Here is a 17,489-nt window from a genome sequence, read left to right on the forward strand (position 1 = left end):
GTTCTAGCCAAGGGCCTGACACTTGCTTCCTTAATCAACAAGAAAACAAACAACAAAAACAAAGACAGAAATGTGTGAGAAGGCTCATGTTTTCCCCAGACTATGTTATTTTATATTCTAGTTCCCTTCCTCTGCCACTCCTCTGGGCTCCGTGGGGACATTTCTTCTTCCAAGAAGCTACCTCCTATCCTTAGTAAGAAATGAATTGTTAAGGCTGACATTATTGGGACCTACCGAACTTCCCTTCTTCCTTTCAAACTCCTTGTTGTTGTTCTGGTATCTGACCACCAGTCAAACTTAGGCTTTCCCTTTTGATATTGTGCTTGCTACTTTTATTGTCTATGCTGCCAGCGTGGATCTCTACCTGCTCCCTACAGGAACTCTCCCCTCTGATTGTGAAACTGCTGATTTTCATGCCCGGTCTCAGAAAAACATCTCTTCAGGCCCCTTGTCCTTGCTGGTCCCTGTGCATGGAGCACTTCTCCCAAGACAATGCTTCTCTTGCTCCCTCTCCCTTTAAGGTCTTTGTTCAGTGACTTTTCAGTGGAGCCTTCCCTGCCTACCTTACTTAGAATCTTAATCACTCCCTCTATCACTTGGTTCCCATAATATTCTTGTCTGATGTTTCTGAAGCAATGTGTATTTTATTCATTTGTGGGTTTTTCATCTGTTTTCTGAATTCAAATGTAATTTTCATGGAGGTAAAGTATTTAGCTGGGGTATCTCTACAACATAGAATTGTGTTCATCACATATATTGCAACTTACAGAATACATGACAAAATTAAGCTGATTTTTTGTATTATGGGAGCCCCAGAAGGGTTAATACACTTATAGGATATACACTGAGGAGTGTATGGAGCACTACATTATTTTTTTTTGTCTGATGCAAAGGGAAAATCAGGACGATTGGCTCTGTCTGTGTGTGTGCACGTGCACATGCATGCTCAGGTACTAGGTCTTGAACTCAGGGCCTCATGCTCTTGCTTGGCTTTTTCACTCAAGGCTAGCATTTTACCACTGAAGCCACAGATCTGCTTCCTGCTTCCCGCTGGCTAATTGGAAGTCAGTGTCTCATGAGTTTTCCTTCCTAAACTAAACTTTTCTGCCTGGGCTGGCTTTGGTCTGCACTCCTCAGATCTCAGCCTCCCATATAGCTAGGTTTACTAGTAGGAACCACTAGCACCCTGCTCTGATTTTGCTCTTAACATTTTATATTTTATTCACTTTAATTTTTGAAACTGTATTAAGATATTTAGGTTTTGTGCCCTGTTAAATTTTGTGTCTAGAACAATTTCCTCACTGATCTCACCTTAGTTTCCATTTCTCTCTCCCTCCATCCTTCCCTTCACTGGGGGAAGTGTACAGGACCCTGGAATTCATCACTAAGTATGTACTAATCCTTCAACAGGCCCTGGAAGCCCTGCTTCAGCCTGTCAGATGGTGTTTTAGGGATGGTTCTGATCAGACGGTGCAGACTATATAATCTGAGAGACTTTCTTAAGTATAGCTATCAAGGAGGAAATCTGTGCACAAATGCCAAAGAGGGGATTCATGGCAGACGGTTAGTGAGGATGATGCTAATGATGACGATGATGACAGTGATGGTACTTAAAGTGCCAAGACACCTAATGAAGGAATTAGAGTATTAGGTCACAGCTTAAGGCAAATATGACATTCCAACTAATTTTTCCTCGCTATCTCAGAGAGCCTTGCTGGGGACAAACAAAATGAGAAAACAGAACCAAAAACACAAGAAAAACAAAAACCTCATACCACCACAGAAGCCCAACACATCTCATTTTTCTTCCAAAATCGGAGCAGATTGGTGTTTCTTCATGTGCAAGCCAGATGAAGTTAGCTGGCTTATGTTTAAAGGACATGGCATATAACAAATGCATATTTTGCAGATCTCCTGGGTGGGGGGAGATATTCACTATATGAGAGGCATTCAGAGACTGAGACGGACCCAAAGACCCCAAAACTCAAAGCTCCCTTCTCAGCTCACTCTACCTCATGCACTCATTTAGTGACCACACTATTTGAAAAAGATATTTATCTTTCTCTTGCTTGATCTGTTAAGAACAAGTGTTGAGCCGAATTAATCTGAATTAACGGCATTTAGATCTTACTCTGCTATCTTGAGTACTTACTATTCACTGACATGCTCTGATGGCTTATGTGCGTTACCAGTCAGGTTTCAACACAGCTGTCTGATGAGGGCACCCTCATTGTGTCCCATTTATAGATAAGAACAAATGAGTATCAGAAAGGTCCATTTTTCTAAAGGTCATAGAAGAAATCTTAGGATAGAATATCCAAGTAGGAATTCAAAGACTTACATCTTTACCACTCCACACATTGTCAGTTTCCACCTTTCAGTGGCTTCATTCCGTAATCTTCTCATGAGAAAAACCTGAGATATTGGCTTCATTCACTACCATAACACAAACTCTTACCTTACCTGTATTTCTGCCATGTCTTATACAGAAAGGCTGTTTTCCCATGGCCTGAACATCTTTGCTTTGCCACTGGCTTCACTTGTGATTTCACGCAAGTCTCCTGACTGAGTTGATTGTGAAATTAAGGTTTGCTTTCAAATTAGCTTTCATATCATCTTCACAGCTCAACCTTTTTGTTATTATTCCATTTCATGATTTAATGCACCTGTAGTGGTCACAAAGCCCTTCACAGGAAAAGCCTAATGGCAACATTGTTACTGAATCATTGCCACTTTCAAACCATTTCTCTAAAGCCAAGGTTGGATTTAAAAAGTAAGGCAGGAAACAATTATAGATGAAAGAGAGCTTCACTGAAGATCCTGCACTCAAGCCTCAAAGACAGACTTGTTAAGTGTGTGCTCCAAACACCAAGAGTATCACACTTTGGTACAAAGACAGGAGATATTTTGAGAGAAGAGAACCAGAGTTCTGTGGCCTTCCTACTGCGCCAGTGTTACAAAGCTGCTGCTGAAAACAACTATGAATAAGCTCACCATTGTCTGAGTGATAGAGTAGCAAAGACTGAGGCTTCAGGGGTAACCACTAGTTACTAAGATAGCTGATCTGAAATGTATTTATAATCAGCACCAAAGCACCAGTGCCTGAGCAAGTTGGGAGGGAGACAGAGAGGCAGCACAATGATTAGGGTCTGACAGACCCCACCACTTAAACCAAGACCCTCACTGACACTTGGATAAGGGATGGTACATCACAAGGAACCACATTCAACAATAGCTGAATTCTTTTGTGTGTTTGTTCAGACATTACTGTGATTTTGCTCTATATAGTTTCACTTCGGAAGATTTTTCTCAAGTACATTTAAAATTTTATAATATCCTTCTGTCCTGTTATTTCTCTTTTCTTCCCTCTTCCCATTCTCTCTAACCACACATTTGTCTCGTTTGTATTCAGATGCTAGGTATGCAAAATAACATGAAAAATAACACACAAAGATTCTTTCTGCTTCTTAAACTTTTCAGATTTCAGAGCCAAAGCAAAAATGCTTCTTTTACCATTAAGGAGGGCTAGACGAGCCAGGAGAAAATAATTGATATATTTATTCACGGTGATGGTCCTCTGGACTAGGAAAAATAAATTTCATACAGAAATGTTCCTGTTTAGCAACATAACTTTGAATATCTCTCCTATACATGACATGGCACTCAACTTGCTAGGGAAGCAGCAGGCAACTTAGCTAAAATTTCATAAATAGTTACAACAGTTATTTGCACGATGGTTGAGAAAGACCCCAGAACATGTATTTTAAGAGAATCTCCTTAGAAAATGACTAAACAATTTTGGTTCTTTTCTTTCCAGATAAATTGAATGTCTGCATGGTATTTATTACCTATCAGAACATCCTCTACAGATTAGTAATGAGTGACTACTATTCATAGATGGTTATCGAGGTGAACGCCTTCACTATTGCTTACAGTTTAGCTGACAAGAAAACACATGCACAAATCATTACAGGACTACAATGGATTAATCAAATGTTTGTAAGATACTGAAGTAGTGAGGAGAAATGAAAGAGTCAGTCCATTCTGGGTAGAGAAAGATTCTTGAAAAGGGTTTGAATAGGAGTTTCCAAGACACAGGAAATGAAGAGCAAGGATAAAGTAAAGAGAAGTAGTGAGAAGGGCATTCTAAATGCAGGGGACACCATGTATGAAAGCATGGAGTTAAAAGAGGGGGGTGGAAACATAAAGCATGAGGCTGGATGAACTGGAAGGATGAGATGAAGATGGGGTGCTGACCCATGTATGCCCACTTACAACTTGGATTTCTACCTTCTAGTCTAAATGATGAGGGAGCTATCACTAAGTCAATTGAGTACAAGAGAATGACAATGTTATACCTCCTTTTCCCGTTTTTCTGGGACTTTGTCAGACAGGAATATTTGCAAGAACCCTACAGAATTCCCTCAATTTTTTTCTCTGCCCCACAGTTATCTGCCAGGTGCAATGATCCTCAAGCTTCAACTGCCCATGCTATTAAGGAATCTTGCTCATCCTAGAAGGATTCCAGAACAACCCCTGGTATCTCTTGAAAAGCAGCTGCTGGCAGGTGACTCAAATCTCGTGGCCCAGGACCTGACTCTTTCTTTGTCTGTTCTCATTTATCTCAGAGAACCCATCAGGTCCTTATCAAAAGAATGTTGGGTCCTGAGAGAAACTGAGTGATTTCAGCACCCTCTTGGAAGTGAATCTCTCTATGCATCATCCCTTAGATACCATCTTGTAGATCAAGATAACAAACTCAACTCAACCTAGCTTGATATGTTGAAGTAAATGTTTAAAATAGATTATTTAACTACATAGTGGTAGCTCAAGGAATCTAAGTACAATGACAGTCACTTCAGGATGTCTGAACTATAAAGCTAAAGTCTTTGGACATACAAGGGCACTGTGCTCTATTCCTTTATCTCACTTTTATCAGTGTTTATTTTTGTGTTTTATCTTTCTTTGTAGATAGGCTTCTTGGCTCCTCAGTTTCTGTTGAAGCCTGCAGAGAACTTTGGTTCTCACCCTTTATATTATAGACAGAACCAGTTGAAAAACTACCCGACTTAGAGACAAATTCCAAATGCCTAGCACTGGATTTTATTGGCCTACCATAACTCAGGTGTTACTATTGGTCCAATCATTAAGAGGTTGACATCACTAAACTAAGATTTTTCCTAATGCCTCAATTCTTTGATTAAAGGCATAGAGTGTTGTCAGGTATAGTTAGTATGAATTTCCACATATCTTTCCAGTTATAAATTAACTAAATTCAGTAGACATTTTGCATTGTACAGGTACTTTCATAGAATGTCTTAAACTAATAGGTGTTAATTCACTAGTTTACTTTGCATCCCGATTAATATTTGACACTTGCAAAAATTAAATCTACTCTCAAAAAGCAAAATTTTTCTCCATTGACTATATAGAAGTCAATAGAAGACACTGTGGGCTTAGCAGCAAGTCCTATGAGGTGTTACAAGAAAACAAAATTTAAAAACAAAAAACACTATTAAAAACTAAAAGCTAAACTGACAGAAGCAAAAACACTTTATCCTTTTAAGATATTTACTTTTAAGGCCTTTATATGTAACATTTGGTTTATAGCTATAAATTCTGGTATGTTTATCTAAAAAGTCAATACTATTGTCTTATTATTATTTTTTCACTATATAGACATTGTTGAGGTTAGTATTGCAATATGTGAAATTCAAATATTTGACAATATAATGCTTTGTACTCTCTTTACTATGCTCATTCATTAGTTACCCTCTTAATTTTGCAGAGTAAAAGAAGGCAAGGGGTTAAGGAAATACATACGCAGATCTCAAAGTATATATGAATTCCCAGGAAAATGAGAAAGAAAAGGAATAGACAATGTACATGAATGTCATTTCAGTCTTCTGCATAATTTAGGGCTCTCTGCAGGCTGATTTGGTTTAGATCAGTGGTCCTTCACACGACTATTCACATATCCTTACATTATAAATCTACTTATTAATTTTTGCAGGAAAGTATTCTGGAGGCGATTTCTGTGCAGAGTTCTTCACACAGATGATAATGGTAGATATGTCATCTAAAATTCTTCTGATTTTCTTTAGTCTAACAAATCATTTCTTCCTATCACAAATTTAGAAGCCCTGAAGCATATGGGGCAAGTAGTACTTTTAACGGACAAAACAAAATGTTCATCATATATATATATATATATATATATACATGTATATGTATATATATGTCTCCATTAGGAAGAAAATATGCAAATTTCTTCTCAGAGTGCAGCTGGGGGATATATAGGCAGTTGATGACATGACATTCATTTGAAATACAATTTCCCTGTAGTTGCTGGATACCCCTGGCCCACCCTCTCCCAACTGTAGGGACTAGATGGGCGAGAGGTTACTGAGCTATGAATGCATTTTCCATATTGGAGAGGAAGCAGGAATGAAGCTAATGTACTGTGTATTTAAATGAGACTCTTTAAAACAGAGCTGAATTGAACTCAGATGCAAATCACACTGGCAGGAGCACTTTCTGCTGCCCTTTGTCCTTTCTGTCTGTGTCCTTAAGCACACAGTCAAGGACTTCCAGCTGAGATGTTTATCCTTCTGAGAAAGTAAACAATCATGTCCTCCCGCTCTTAATATAGACATAATCACCATGTGCCCTGCCTGCTGAAAATGTAGCAGCCAAAGTGGTCTCATCTGAGGTTGGGGTAAGCTGGGATGTGGCTCATAGGGACTGACAAAAACAGCAAGCAAGAAAACTCCATGATGGAGGTGAGAGAAGCACTGAAAATGAAGGACAGACAAGTACTAAGTGAGAGGAGGACCTGAAATTCACTTGTGAGAAAGGAAGGGAACAGGCTTAGAGGCAGTATGTCAGCTAAGTGTTGCATAATGTCGAATTCTCAGCACCTTATAACCAAACACAAGACTGAAAAAGCCAAGCCAGCCAGGACTTCAGTGAGAAAGACACTTTCCTAATTGAAATGTTCAAACAAATCACACTAGGAAGGAAATATACCTTCCCCCCACCAAGTTCTCCTCGTCAAAGGTGGTCTATTTTAATTTAAATGATACATTGGGTTTGAACTGGGTTGACAAGGGTAACAGGCTGCTTCCCGTGGCCCCTCTCCATGAATGCTTCCATTCCTGGAAGAATTCCCTCACTTTACTCATCACCCAGGGTATTCTCCCACAGGCTCAAGCAAGGCTATCACAGCCAATCAGGGGGAAGCCAAGTGCAAATTTCCATTCCACAGGCTCCCTTGACCCTTGTCTTTCTGCCACGCCCCATCTTCTGTCTCTTTCATTGCATAAGTTAAAGATTCACTAGAAAAGTGATGCATAGCATTGGGATAAAAAACAATCTGGATCATTTGGCTGGAAATAGAGCCCTAAACAGCTTGTGAAAGAGAGACTGAAGTCAGGAGGTGGAGGGAGGAGGGAGGAGGGAGGAGGGAGGGCTGTCCTGTGTATACTATGTAAGGACTAAATGAAGGCAAGAATTAAATGACATGTGATCTCCTTAAAAATATTGCTGAATAAAATTCAGCAGGCCAATTTAAATACATGAGCTAATTATCTGTTGCAAGTGAATTAAAAAATATGGAAAGTTTCACAAAGCCTAGTGGGTTTTTTTTAAACTAATAATTTCACTTCTGCTATTTCTGCCATCTAAATGTCAGCTCCACTGGCAGGATCCTATCATATTCTTTTAGTTTTCATGATTCTATTTATTATTCATAAGAAAGAAAAGATTCCCATTTCCTAATGCTGTAATGAGACACAGCCTGCTCTAAGTGGACATGAGAAGAAATACTTTGGAAGGGTAGACACATGGTGTGTTCTTTCTGTTGCCACACTAGGTGCCCTGTGGGTGCAAGTTAATCGGGGTCAATTGAGCCTATAGATAGAATCCTATACCGGATGTACAAAAGACCCAGCTATGTTGGGAGGTAATCCACACCAAACACTATCCCAGTTTCTTATTCCTGTGACAAGCTTTGCCCATGGTGTCAAGCCCTTAGCAGAAATGGATGCTGCTGTGATTACAATGTGTGGCCTTGGAGATCAAATGTCCTCCTGCTCACTATTGTTTCAATCTCTGGTGGTAGCTGACAAGTACTCCCCAGTGTAGATGGAGCCTCATTTCACTGAAAAGAAAAAAAAATCCCTTTCCTATAAATTGTGGTGAGTTGGAGGGTTTGAAACTGAACTTGTCATTCCTGTAGAGAAAGTTATCCCCCCCATGCCAAGTAACATTTATGTCACTTCATTTATTTTCGTTTTTCAAATGGAGAAAAGGAGAGCAAAGTTCCCCTACATCAACAGGATCTGCACAACATTCAAAAGTGTATGTTTCTAGGGGCTGGGAATATGGCCTAGTGGCAAGAGTGCTCACCTCGTATACATGAAGCCCTGGGTTCGATTCCCCAGCACCACATATACAGAAAACGGCCAGAAGGGGCGCTGTGGTTCAAGTGGCAGAGTGCTAGCCTTAAGCAAAAGGAAGCCAGGGACAGTGCTCAGGCCCTGAGTCCAAGCCTCAGGACTGGCCAAAATAAAAGTGTATGTTTCTAGATGGGTGGAGGACAAGAAGCCAGGCGGGATGGGCTAGAGGACAAGGCTCTGATCACTAAATCAAAGCAGCAGCCCAGAGTCAGACCGAACTGACAACCTCATCAATGGACACAAATGGGCATCAGCCTGCTTAGCCACAGATAAGTACTGGCTGTCAGGCAACACCCTGCTTTTGTTTGGGGAAGCCAAGAATAAAAGTGATGAGAGGGAGGCAGATTCTGGTGAGCAGCACGTAGGTGTGAAACAGTCTTTGCTTGATGCCTTTTCCCAGATGAGGCTTCCTACGTAGCTGGTTCCCCCCAGGCTTAGGTACATGGAAAGGAAGTAATTCTGGGCTCTAGAACTTGGGTCTGAATGATTTGGATAAGCTCTCTCTCCACACGCCATCGCTTTCCCCAGTTATCAAATAATCACCTCTTCCCAGAATCTTTCTTGGATGAATGAAGAATGCAACAGCTATTTTGTAAAGAGGTCAGGAGTCCATTCTCAAAATAAGGTGAAAATAATTAATTAGCTGATATATTCTGAGAAAACTCACTCTGGGAAAAGTATGTTGCAATACTGCAGAAGGTCAGGAGAAAAGAAACAGGAAAAGAGAAAGGAATGAAGACAGGAGGGAATGGCATGACATGGAGGCTTAAAAAAAAAAAAAAACAAAAACCGAAGAACAGGACAAACTGAAATTGCCTTTATTTGTGCTTTCAAAAAATTTTACTTCCACCTATCCCCAAAATATTCCTGTTCTGTTCTCTCCCAGAAGCAGAAGCAGACTGTTTCTTTAGGAGTCAGGCATGTTTGCTGCATATACAATTAAGCCTAGTGTTGTTCTCCTCCACAGTCTGGAGGAGCTTGGGAACACACAAATCACCCAAACTCAGCAAATCTGACTCTAAGTTCTACTCAGGAAATCTGGCCTGCTCCTCCAACAGCCTTTGAGATGGCAGAGGTCCTGACTCTCCATGAACAAGGAACATTAAAGGTCAAATAACCGATTATCTACCTGTCTTCCTAAAACTATTGGGGCTCAATATACTGACTACATAATCTTCCAGGATAAAGGATATATATGTGGATGCTTGACCTTTCCATGGCTCCTCCTAATTTTTACTCTGTTTTGAAGGATGCCCTAAGACTGTGGAATCGAGGGAGGTCTGGGAGTTGCGCACTGGCACTGAATGTTCTCCTTAGTCCCAACTCTTCATCAGTGGTGTGTGAAATCTGGCAAATCACTTCTGACAAAAGCTAAAACATGAGAATCATGACCACTCAAAAATGATCACTATTTAACTGCCTGTTTTTTTAAACTGGAGTCTTAGTCCCAGGACCAAACTCCAGGGCTTCAATATGTCAGGTCCTGCCATTTGCCTTTAAATGCCAAATAAAGAGACAGGATGAGAGCACAATAATGCTTATTACACTGTATATACAGCAGCTGTGGCAAGAGGTCAGGGAAGCACCTCAGCCCCTCTTCAGCCATCTTCAGGTACAGATGTGACTAGACAAAGGATTTAAGGCAGAGGGCAGGAGGTCTGATAAACAGTTCTGGTTACAGGTGTATTCTGATGAGAATGATCTCAGCCCTTGTTTCTCTGGTTCCAGAGAAGTTATTGCTGTCACCACTGGTCAAGACAAATAAGTGGTTTCCTGGTGTGGTCCTGTCCTGAGGAAGTGCTGTTGTTTCTTTCCCTGGGAACAATCCATTTTCTCCATTCCTGCTTGTAAGCATGTTACCAGTCCTGTCCTTCTTGGACTACAAGGTGATTGCAAAGAGACTTGAGTGAGAACAGCCCAGAGCAAACAGAGAGAGAGGAGGGAGGTGGGGGGGAGGGGGGGAGTTAAGCTTTTTGTTTAATTAATGGGCTCAAATAAGGTGTCAATGTTTTACAGCAAAAACAGCTAAGGAACCTGTTATGTTTGATCGAGCAAATGAAAACAATTAAGCATGGCATAGGGTGGAGACTTACACTACTAGAAGAAGCAGAGATCTCAGGCTGAGATCCAGTAACAATTTGTTATTTGTGGAGTTTCTAGAAATAAGGACATAAAGATCCAGGCACTGTGGGTCATACCTGTAATCCTAGACACTCAGGAAGCTGACATCTGAGGATTACAATTTGAAATCAGCCAGAGCAGGAAAGTCCATGAGACTCTTATTTCCAATTAACTACCAGAAAACAGAAGTGGCAAGCACTGTGGCTCAAAGTGGTAGAGTGCTGGCATTAAGTAAAAAAGCTCAGGGACAGCACCCAGACTCTGAGTTCAAGCCCTGTGATCAAAACCACCCCCCCACCTCACCCCCCCCAAATAAAAGACATAATGACTTAGCTAAAGTATAGGGTCCTAGATTTAGTTTCCAGCAATAGTAATAATTAAAATGCTTTCCATATATTTAATTTCTTCATCCACACAATGACCCTTGTCCTATCTTATAAAGGACAATCATGGCTCGGGGGGTTACGTAAGTTGTTTTCTATAGCTAGTGAGTGGTAGAGACAGACAGGCTTGAACTCAGACAGGTTGCTTCTGGAGCCCATAATCTTGGCCATTACCAATTGGCCATTACCAACTCAGATATACAAATGTAAATCCTGTCTACGTTAAAAGGGGTTTCCCTACAGCCACAATGAGCTTGAGTGCTTATTGCTTGCTGAATTGTGAAGAAGATTCTGACATATCACTGCCAAATTGTGAATATTCAATGACAAGCACATGTTATCAAATAAAATAAGATGATTTCCAGAAATCTCAATGGAAGGTCTAGCTTTCTGGATATTAACTCCCAAGTCTCTTGTTATTCAAGGAAGGCTTACAATGAGTACAAGCATGTGCATTTCAGCCTACTCTTAAAGAGAAAATATAGCCTGCAAACCACACTGAGACTACATGGTTCTTTCTCAAAGAAGTTATTATAATTGCAGAGAATTAAGTGTTCTCTTATTTGTTCAATGTTCGCTTCCATTCAAGCTGTCTTTCTATGTATCTCCTGTGCCTGGCACTCAGACAATGCTTAGGAAATATTTGTGGAGGAAATGAATGAGGGAATGAATGAAATACAACCTGCTTGCATCTTCCTTGTTTGCCAAAGTCAAATTTTCCTTCTAGTGGTCATGAACACTCCCGTGGAAATGAAGGTGGCATGTAGAATGTTTACCCCAGGCTTTTCCTGGACAATTTACTCAGGAATTTTTCCGTTCACTAGCAGATTCATATTCTCGCTTTGTTTAAGAGGGGTTTCAGTGTGTTACTCAGGGGATTTTTTTTTTCCCTTCCTGAGGATATGATTATTCCCGGCCTGATCCTTCGGCTATGATCTGGCCACATTTGGCACAGAGCTCACGTGGCATGGGATTAAGCTGCCCTCATTGTATGAAGTGACTTGGACACGCTGCTGTGCTTATTCGAGTGGTGTATTGTGGATCACTTTACAAAGGCAACAGCTGCAGCCATTACTCCAACAGTTATGTCATAATTTGGTGTGTCCGACACCTCTGCATGGCGCACGCAACAAAAACATTTATTCTTCTCATCTGTCAATATATTTGTGCCTCTCATCACTCTCCGTTCTCTCTTTTGCCTCTTTGCACGAGTGGCAGAATGCATCCCAATTCCCAGACAATTAGTTTCTCGGCAGAAATATCCTCACAGCAGCTGCTTTCTTATAGCACATTTTTGAATGATTATATACATTTTTCCTTAAATAAAAAAACCAGCTTTTTGAAATGCGAGGACAGTTTCAAAGCACATAATGATATTCAATTAGCCAAATATGGCCTACCCTCCATGGTGTGGGTTCACACAGATACTCTATTTGACTTTGGAGGAAACTGAGACTTTCATGAGATTATCAGGCCTAAAAGGACACTGAATCCTTAAAACAGGCCAGAGGAGGGCACTTTTCATAATGCATTCATTCCACTTCTGCCCCCCAAATGATACGGGATCTGAGAGAGTGTGAGATAATCCCCCAATTAGGTGCCGGAGGAAACGGAGCTGAAATGGCTTATCTGAAGTCACACAGTTAATCAACACTAGAGCAGGATTAAGCTCAGGGTTGTTGGATCACAGCCATGTATTTATACTACTTTAAATCCAGTAGTCTGTGAGTGAACTTGACAATCATTGGTGTGACCAGGGTCGAAACATTCAGCTTCAGTGCCTGAGTCAGGCATGACATGAATGTATGGCAAAAGCAGCACTGGTATATGAAAGCATGCTTACCTGATAACTCCATTTCTACCCTGAAGGGTGAGTCATTTTGATTCTGTGGCCATTGTGCCTCTCTTTACCTTAAAAGCCAGATTTGTAGAGAGTCATGGCTTGCCTGGAACTGGATTGGTACAGCTATCCCAGCTAGCCACTTGAAAGTAGGTCCCTTCAGCTAAGCTGATGGATCCCATGAATATTCTAGAATATTCCAGAATATTCCAGGTAGTGAGTGGTAGGCCAGACGGGTCAGCTAAAGGAGTGAGAGAGAGAATAGAAGAAAACAGAAAAGATGTTCTTTATCCAGTCCCTATCATAGGGACATGCAGAATAGTGAGTTTTGTTATTGTAATATTATTGACAAGACAGTGAGGATCTCTGAGGATGTGTGACATGATTACCTTCTGGCTTTGAAACTTGGTGTATCTGATTCCAATATGCTTGACCAGAGTATTGGTTAGGGCTATGTCAGACGTGTCCTGATTTCCCAAGAGCTGGATTCAGCAAGGAACTGGGAGATGAAATTAAGCCACTCTCCTCACCACACTATGTGTCTGTTGTTACAGCAGTGTTTCCATGGCTTCTCTGTTTCATCCTTCTATTGCCCATGAACTGAGAATCCAAAGGAGTGGCTGGAACCAGTACAGTATATTTGAAGAAGTAGTAGATATTCATCTCTAGGTAATCAAATCAAACTATCTTTAATAAGTGAGAATGATCAGTACTCAAAGTTTAAGCCAGACTCCAAAAACCACTTTAGAAATATCGTAATACTAGCAAGACTGGCTTCAACATAGGGAAATCTGTGACCATAAACAAAAAGAAGCAGTTGGGAAGACTTCTGGATTTATTGATTCCACAGCTTAAAGATCTCTTTGGCTTTAGGCTTTGCCATCAGTGGCGTCAGCTCTATCCTAAAGCTGGCTCCCCATATGATCACATGATGTTTGCCAGCAACAACTGATATACATGCATTGGTGTTTGTTTCCACTTGGATGTAGACTGGATTTCTATTTCCAGAAACCGCAAACAAGCCACTCCTAGCATCTCATTGACTTAAACTCATTTAGTTCTAACCCAACTCTGAACCAATCTTTGGTGAAATGATTAATCTATGCCACATTTGGCACAGATTAATTTTCTGAGGGGAGGGTCAATAAATGTTAGAAGTCCTTCAGTTCCCTTCCAAAATGTCATTAACCAGAAATTCTCACTTCTAAGCTTATTTGTCAGTATTGAATCCAAGAAGCTATGCTGATATAAATGGCATAAAGTACAGGATTAGTTGGAGAGATTGGATCTTGTTCAGTGGTGAGATCTACTGAAATTGTCACATAAGCTACTGCTTCTCTCTGTAGTATTCAACCTGATGTCATGATGGCACAGCTAGACCAGAAATTGGGAAGGAAGGCTAGTGCCCTTTACATGAGACTCAGCCATTAAAGGGGAAGATCCTGAGGAGCTCTTGATGTAGTGAGTCAGCAAGGAGTGACAATGAGCACAGGCTATCACATTGCCTGGCATTCTCTAGTAGACAAACCTCAGAGCATAACCAAAGTTCCACTCTATCTCCCAGACAGTACACAGAATGTCTCCTGTGGAAAGTTCTAAGTTGGAAAGGAGGACATTCTGAAGGGAATAAATTCTAGATTAACTAACTTGATAAAGTACAATGGATCTATAATAAGAAAAACAGTGTCACAATTCATCAATTGGGATGGTTTTATCTCCCAGAGAACATGTGGCACTATCTTGAGACATTGTTTTGTTGTTACAACTACAAGAAAGCTACTGGTTTCTAGTAGGTAGAAGCCAGTGAGAGGCATCCTATGGTTTGCAAGTCATCCTATCACAGCAAAGAGGTGAGCAAACTGTCTGCAGATCCAACCGTGAGCTACAGTGATCATCAATTGTAAACAAGTCTTATTTAAAATTTGTCTCCACTTTAAGCCCATGGGGCAAGAGAGAAATGTTTTTGTGGTGGTGGTAACTAGTGACTTGATGAGTATGTATGCATATGTATATGTATGTATAGATGGATGGATATATAGTCACACTTTATTATCAAATTGGTTGCAAAATTCATAAAGAATATAGACTATCTCCTATTACCTTGACCCGAGCCCATTTCCCCATAGTGACTCATATTGTGATGATTTTGCTAGAGTGTGGGAATTCAAACAGCCCTTTGAATACAAACACAGTTCCATCTACTCATGGTCTATTTGTGACTAGATAGGTACATCCCCACTGGCAGATGGACTAGGCTTACTGAGATGTGTATAAGTGTGACAGGAATTCATTTTTAGGAGAATTTTTATTCTGTTAAGACAAGAGGTTGGAATGCCAGCATTGATATTTCCAATTAAATCCTCAGCAAAACTCTTCCTGGCATCATTGGAGGCATATTTTATTTGATGGATGAGATACAGGCTGGAGAAAAAGCTACGCCAAGGAAGGTAGTATGCTTCTTCAAAACCTCTTTTAAAAAAATTAGATTGTTGGCACTTTCAGGGAATTCCATGGTATGGATTCTTTCACAGGCTAAGAAGCAGTAGAATATATGAAAAAATAGAAAGAGACTGATAGCAAATTACTCATGGAGCTAGTACTATAACTTGCAGAGTTTCATAATATTGCTCAACAGTCTCAGCTAAATGGTTGCCAGAACTATGTAAGTAATAAGATGAGCTATACTTCACTGAATCAATTCTCTATTATTGGAATTGGGATTTTGCTAAAAAGAATAACTATAAATAATCTCTGCTGAATACACTTGCTATGCAAATCATTGCATTACGGTGCACTTGAGTATTTCTTAAAGATAAATTTCTCTGAATAGAGTCACTGGGTAAAAGGGCATTCATAGTTTAAGGTCTTAGATATTCATTTTGGAGCAGACATTTCAATATGTATAGGCTTATTCCTGGAGGAGGATTGTATATGAATTGCCATCATGGGCTTTGCTGGGTATAAGTGGCCCAGCTTTGTGCTTATTCAAAACTTAAATGTGTCGGCTTGTGGTAAATATTAAACAAAATCTCAGTTCTGCAACCTGGTACTCAATTGTTCATTTCTTCAACATAGCAGGGGAAAAAGTGATTTTGATAGTGTAGCAAACACATTGATCTAGTAGTGAAGTACTACCACAGACCTATTTAATTTCTATGAAAATAATTGGTCTGCAGGAGTAATTATAGCTATCAAATCGTTTCTTCAAAAAATAAAAGAAAGGAAAACAAATTTAAACCATTAACTATCGAAGTCATAGCCTTTTTGATCCTTAGGCCAAAAAACAAGACTCTTGTTCCAAATTGGGGGATAAGTAGTAGGAACAAAGTAAGGGGAAAGTCCTTATGGCTCTGTCTTCTTCAACACCCAAAGATCTAGCAAGTTCTCAAGTTCCATCTTTCTGCTCTTTTAGCTCCTGGCCTTGGACAAACACCAAAAGGGCATAGGTAGGAGTGCTAAAGGAGGGCTTATTGCCTTCTACGTGGCAAAAACAAAATCCACATGGCTGATAGTAATAAACCTATTAATGTGCTTAAACATGGCTGATAGTAATAAACCTATTAATGTGCTTAAACATGTTCTCTCTCTTTTATTTTTTATCATTACAACTATCCCATGCAGTTTGTACCGCTCGGTCAACTTCTTAGCTAAGGGAATAAGGATCGAACAGAATAAAATTTGCAGTCATTTGTGTTTGTTATGTATATTACAACAGAGTAGGAAACAAAGTTTGAATCTACATTCTGAGTATTAGGTGTCCACATGGAAGATTCTTGAGATAAACAATTTAAGGGGCTATTTATTTTGGCGGTCTTAATTCATCATAGTAGGGGTGTCACAGTGGACTGGAGCGGATCACCTCGTGATGGCCAGAAAGCAGAAAAAAATGTCTGCTCCTGATCAAGATTAACCATTACACACTAAAACTCCAAGCATGTGACTTTCTCATTACTCACCAGTCCCTCTGGGTTTTTTCCTCCCCACTATTTCTCATTGATAGACGTACTGTTGTATTCCCAGAGTGAGAATAATCCACTGAGGCACAATTTAAGGTGGGAAGGGGTTTTATTTACAAAGGGATTCTATTTACAATCTAGAACGCAGAACCAGAGCCACCCTCCACCTCCTAATGCTTGCCTGCGACTACCTTGTTCTGACCTGAGACCTGTCTTGACCTGAACTCCGAACCTACACCTTAATTTCCAACCACCTCAGCCTCCTGGGTTCCAAATCTCCAACCCTCCAGAGAATGAAGCTTCCTTCCAGTAGGCCTCGCCTCTCCTCAGGCTTTAAGCCTCAAGCCTCCCCACAGGCTTTAGGTTTCTCTGCCAGCCTCAGGCCTCAGGCTTCAGATTCTGCCTCAGACTCCAGATTCCTCCTCAGGCCTAGGGCTCCGGACTCTCCCTCAGGCCTCAGGCCTAAGACTCCTCCTCAGACCTAAGGCTCCGGACTCCTCCTCAGGCCTCAGGTTCTGGTTTGGCTCACTGCTCCGTCCCTCCGGCTGGCCCCACTTCAGCTCTCTGCTCTGCTCCTCCAGCCCGTCTGGTTCTACTTTGTTTCACTCCTCTTTCCTCCTCCTGCTCTTTTCTCTCAGCATTCCGGCCAGTCTGGTACGACTCACCACTCCGCTCCTCCTACTACCAGTCCGGACTTGGGCCTCCTGCACCACTGGTCCAGACTCCTTCC

General features: G+C 40.8%; 1 long non-coding RNA gene across 1 annotated transcript; it reads right to left on the reverse strand.

Annotated features, from left to right (window-relative positions):
• Positions 1-284: 284 nt before the first annotated feature.
• On the reverse strand, positions 285-16,972 carry LOC125349932. The gene is made up of 3 exons (XR_007210657.1): positions 16,810-16,972; positions 10,674-10,681; positions 285-296 (listed from the first exon to the last, which is right to left on the reverse strand). It is a non-coding gene; the product is annotated as an uncharacterized LOC125349932 (long non-coding RNA).
• Between the last annotated feature and the right edge of the window lie 517 nt (positions 16,973-17,489).

Source organism: Perognathus longimembris, chromosome 4 (genome assembly GCF_023159225.1).
Source record: "Perognathus longimembris pacificus isolate PPM17 chromosome 4, ASM2315922v1, whole genome shotgun sequence".
Classification (NCBI taxonomy): domain Eukaryota; kingdom Metazoa; phylum Chordata; class Mammalia; order Rodentia; family Heteromyidae; genus Perognathus; species Perognathus longimembris.